Genomic DNA, 5641 nt, shown 5'->3' with positions numbered 1-5641 from the left:
TCCGTAGCCAGTCAACAGCGTCAGGTTGAACCTGATGTAAAGTTTCGAGACCTCCTTTGAATCTGGAGAGGTGGCAGTCGTTGACTGTTCATTACTGCAGTAATGAACAGGAAACAAAAGACTTCTCTTTTAAAGAAGCTAATATTCCAGTGAAGAAAGAGACAATGGACATTTAAATGGGTTACTAAGCTATAGAGTGTTGTGCTGGGAAGGAAGTAAACAGGGAAATATAGCAGAGGATGAACAAGAGCTGAGACAGCCTGGCTTCAGAGGCAGTGTGTTCTGAAAATATGTCGGGAGTAGAGAGCAGCTGGTCACATTAAGACCAGGAGGGAAAGCATTCCAGGTGGAGGGACAGCAAGTACAAAGCCCCTAAGGCAGCAGCAATAAGGTGACTGCAAGGCTGAAGCAAATTCTTTCTGCATCTCAGGGCTGATCCCAGTTGTCCCTGGCACCCAGCCCCAAGCCTGCCACAAAGCTGAAGATGAAGACACATCACCAGCAACAGCACGGCTTCACAGAGCCTCTCCTGTCCAGGCTTGTAGCACCACCCAGGCTACAGTCACAGCTGCAGAGGATGCAGGACAATAGTTTTCAACCCTTTGCAGAGTGAAGAAGCCACAAAATTATGATAGAGAACCATAAGCGCAGGTGTCAAAGGCATATCTGGGCACTGGCTAAATTGCCTAGCAGAGATTTCTGGCTACTGTTATCAAGGTTTAAAAGGATAAATTCAAGGTGAACATGGCATTCTTCTCTCCTATCTTTTTGTGTCCCATGTGGTTTTCCAAGCCTCTTAGCTGCCCCCTTCTGACAGGTGGACCAGCTGCTCTGACCCCATGCATGGGGCAGTTACTTTCAGATATGAGAAGGTGGGCACAGTCCTCTCACCTCCCTGTGGCCACTTTTTTGGTAAACATGAGGAATGGCTGGCTGGTGGACTGGCCCCTAAATCTTATTCCACTTCAGAGATTGATTCCCCCACTCTATCCTTCTCTCTCCACACAGTGAGGTGCCTTCCAGGATTTCCACCTACTCCTGCTAGGATCTGACCAGTGGTATCCATGGAGACTGGCCTCTGTCTCTTCTTTCTAGGCAGCTATGTCCTTAGACTGTCACCAGACCCATCTCCCATCTTGTTTCCTATTTATTATTTATTTTTGTAAGTATTTGCTTATTTATTTATTTAATATTGTATTTGCTTGGTTACAGGATAGAGACAAAGAAAAATTAAGAGGGAAGGGGAGAGAGAGAGAGAGCAAGAGAGATACCTACAGCACTGTTTCACTACTCATTAAACTTCTTCCTTGCAGGTGGGGACTGGGGTCTTGAACCCAAGTTCTTGCACATTCTAGCATGTGCACTCAACTAGGTATGTTACTGTCTAGTTCCTTGCTCATTTATTGATTTATTTATTTTGCTTACACCAAGGTTATTGCTGGGAGGTCTCAGTGCCTGCATAATGAATCCACCACTCATGGGTACATTTTTCTGTCTTTTTTTTTTTAAATAGACAGAGAAAGAAGTGGAAAGGGAAGGGGGAGATAAAGAAGAATAGAAGGGAGAAGAGAGACACCTGTAGCATTGCTTCACCACTTATGAAGCTTTCCTGCCCCTGCAAGTAGGGACTGGGGGCTTGAAGCAGTGTTTTGTGCATGGTGATGTATATGCTCTATCTGGTACACCACTGCCCAGCCCCCACTTGTTTTTCTTGAAAGCCTTTTGTGACACTAGAAAAGACTCACAGAGTGTCCAGGCAAGGCCACATTCACTCAGGGTTTCTGTCTTTGACTCACTAGTACAAGGTACAAACCTTTCAGGAGTTCAGGACGCCCCTGTGAAAGTCACGTGTGTCTGCATTTCTTGGCTTCTGAACCTCAGGCTGTTGAGAGTCTGCTTGGGAGGATGAGAATGACTTCTATTCTTAGCAGAGTAAATATGACAGGAACCTGGAACAGGGTCCTTCGGCATACATGGACCCAGGGGTTTGGAGGTTGTGAAATGTCCCAGATGTCTGCAGTACAAGATAGCATCACTGCACCCTACAGGAAGCTGAACTGCTGGGGTTGAGTCTACTGTTAGGAGTGCCACATTTCACCATTGTCACCAACCTCCCACCTCCCTCCACTCCCTGCCCCAAGTTCAGCAGGTGACTCCACTTGCAGATACAGTGGGGTTCTTGTCAATGGCTATACCACCCTAAGCCCAATCCAGTTGTCTTTCTGGGAAGAGGTGGAAGAAGAGACCCCTCTAATTTTAAGTGTGTTTAAATGTCAGTTCTTAAAATTTTTTTTTTCCCTTTTGTTGCCCTTGTTTATTTTTTATTGTTGTTGTAGTTATTGTTATTGCTGCTGTTGTTGGATAGGACAGAGAGAAATGGAGAGAGGAGGGGAGGGCAGAGAGGGAGAGAGAAAGATAGACACCTGCAGACCTGCTTCACTGCCTGGGAAGGAACTCTCCTGCAGGTGGGGAGCTGGGGGCTCGAACCCAGATCCGTATCCGGTCCTTGCTCTTCGTGCCACGTGTGCTTAATAAATGTCAGTTCTTGAGGCAACCTTTTTTTCAGTATGAGCACAGAGGGAGTTGAGTGTCACTAACATTGATAGTTTCATTGTGCAGATGAGAAAGCAGAGGTTTGGAGAAGTGAAGGGGTTGGACAGAAGGCATGAGACACAAATCTCGCGCCTCCTGAATTCCAATATACATTTCCATCCCCACTCTCCCTCCTTCCCTTCCTTCCTTCTTGGGCCTCACAAGTGCACAATTTCACCGCCAGAGGGCAGATTTTCTCACTCCCTCCACCCAGATTTATAGAAATAAATAGAGAGACAGGGAGAGACAGCCTAGCACCAAAGTTTCTCCCAGTGTTGTGGCACATCCATTTCATCCATTTGGTGCCGGATTTTGAACCCGGACCATATGTATAGCAAAGCATGCACCGTACCAGGTAAAATATCATGTAGCTTCTATTTACTGTACTTTTTACCTACTTCCATATATATATTTTTTTCTTTTAAAAATATTTGTACATTTATTTATTGTATAGAGACAGAAATAAAGAGAAGGGGATATCAAAAAACACCTGCAGAAATGCTTCACTGTTCATGAAGTGTCCTCTCCTCTGAAGGTGGGGACTATGGGCTTGAACCCTGGTCCTTGTGAACAGCAATGTGTGTGATCAACCAGGTATACCGTTACCACCTCACATTATATATTTTAAAGATGTATTTGTTTATTAAAGATAGAGTGAACCACAGCACCACTCTGGCTCTGAGGGGTTAAACTGGAGACCTCGTACTTGAGAGTCCAATGCCTTATTCACTCACTATATGTTGTCCCCCAACCCCAGGCCCTCCCATTCAGAGTTATGAAAAAAGTCTTGTAAATTGGAGCACCTACACCTTCAGACCCCTTCCATGACCTCTAGGTAGCCTAGGTCCTGTGTGGTCTACCCATTTCATCTCGAAATGGCCACCGTCTTTATGCTCCCTTTTCTACCTCCTAGAGGGAGATAATTGCACATTTCTTGAATCAGATCAGGTATAATTTTTTTCACATTCTGTAGTACATGAATACGACTTCTGTGAAAGAAAAGGATGTATTTTCTGCTTGAACAATTAGGTTAAACAAACCTAGATTGTTGTTTTCATTGTAGACTTGAGAGTTCATCATAAACTAAAGAGTATTGTGACTAGAAGCACCTGGTATGAACCTATAGTCATTCCAGAAAATGCTCATTTTGGGTAAATGTGATATGGTGGGGTAGCATGGAAAAATCTGAGCTTTTCCCACCCCCACCCCCCAGGGCCTTAAGTACAGCCAAGCTCTGATTGGTTTCCTGGAAACCAGAGTTGTAACTCCCTTGAGGAGCTGCCTCTCAGGGCCTCACTGCTGCCTCAGGGCAGGGGGGAACTCAGCTTAAGCAGGTGGGGCTCTGGAGCAGGGACACTTCTACCCTCTACTCAGGGATTCTTGGGCTGAGTTGAGAAAGCCAGCTAGGCTTTAGGCCTTGGAGACCAGACATGAAACAAAAACCTGCTTTCTGCAGGGCATTCTCTTGCCTTTCCCTTCAGGTGAGATTTTGATTGTAGGATATGGTTTAACATTGCATTTCAATTTTGCACACACACAGGCGCGCACACACACACACACACACACACACACACACACTCTAGGGCATGCATATATGCACCAAGAGGCCTCAGGGCAGTGGGGGCATTTGAAATGAATACCAGCCTCAGCCCCCTCCCTACCTGCCAAGTGTTCCATTAAGCTGCTTAGGTCTGTTTCTACCATCCTGTCTTTCAAATATTTATGTGGCAGATTATAGGCAAGCTTCAAAGGCAAGGAAATGCAAATCTGTTCTATAAATCATAGAATAACACAGCTGCTGTCTTCTTCAGAGTGACAGCTCACTGATGCCAATGCTGCTGTCTGCACAAGAGGTGGTGGGAAGTGGGAGGTGGGCTTTGCACTTTCAGCCAGGACGTGTGTGTGTGTGTGTGTGTGTGTGTGTGTGTGTGTTTGTGTGTAGGGAGGGAAGGCATTAACAGCACTCACAGTTTTACATAAAAATATTTTGTCATTGTCATTTGTCATTCAGCACTCACAGTAGATTTTTTCAGATCAAGAGAGAGACACCACACACACACACACACACACACACACACATACACACACCATCACTGAACCTTTGTCCCATGTAGAAGAGGCTGAGTTCAAACCTGGGTAACATGTATAACAAAGCAAGTGCACTGTTCAGGTGAGTTATTTTGTCAGCCCTTGTTGGTATGCATGAGACCCCTTCTGCTTCATTTGGTTTAAATCCCCCCTGCTTAACACTATTCTATTTACATAACCATTTCATTCTATTTACATAACCACTGTTAACAAGCACCACCCTCCCTCCAGGGCATTGGTGGTTCAGTGATAGGATTCTCGCCTGCTCCGCCCCCTCCTTGTCACACTCTGATTTTCACCAGTCACTTTTCTCTCCACCCTCTCTATGTCATATCCTGTTTCCACCCTACTTGGCAAGTATATATAAAGACAGCATTGTGAGTTTTACAGTACCTTGAGTTTAGCTTAGCTAGTCTTAGATTGTGCTGCATCCTGCATGAATAAAGAGATACTGCGTACAACCCAGCCATGAGTCCCGGGTTGTCTGTTACCCGCCCGTGAAGCCAGCCCAGCGAAAACAACAAGCTCTGAGAAGCTTTTTTTTTTTTTTTTTAAGTTCATGACAGTTGAGCAATGATTTTTTTTCCCCCTTTATGGGTCTAATGGATGATTATAGTTGCTGATGCATGGGGACAATTTCTCACCTCTGCAATATAGGTGTCTGCAAAATATTCTCACCCTCAACTTGTATCTTTTGCCACCATCATGCACCAGGACCCCAAAGCCCACTCCCATCCCCTCCAATTCCCCAGTCTTCTGTTTTTGTGCAGTGCATCACACCCAGTCCAAGTTTGACTTAGTGTTTTCCCTTTCTTCCCATTTTCATATTCCATCTATGAGAGAGATCATTGAGGAATAATCTTATCCGACGAATCCTAACCAACTGTGGATGGAGAGGATGTTTCCAGGGATCTGAAGCATCCAGGAAACCAGAAATGGGCAGGATTTGTTCAGGGGTGGA

Source organism: Erinaceus europaeus, chromosome 11, assembly GCF_950295315.1.
Source record: "Erinaceus europaeus chromosome 11, mEriEur2.1, whole genome shotgun sequence".
In the NCBI taxonomy this organism is placed as follows: Eukaryota; Metazoa; Chordata; class Mammalia; order Eulipotyphla; family Erinaceidae; genus Erinaceus; species Erinaceus europaeus.
Note: the sequence above shows the minus strand (reverse complement) of the source record.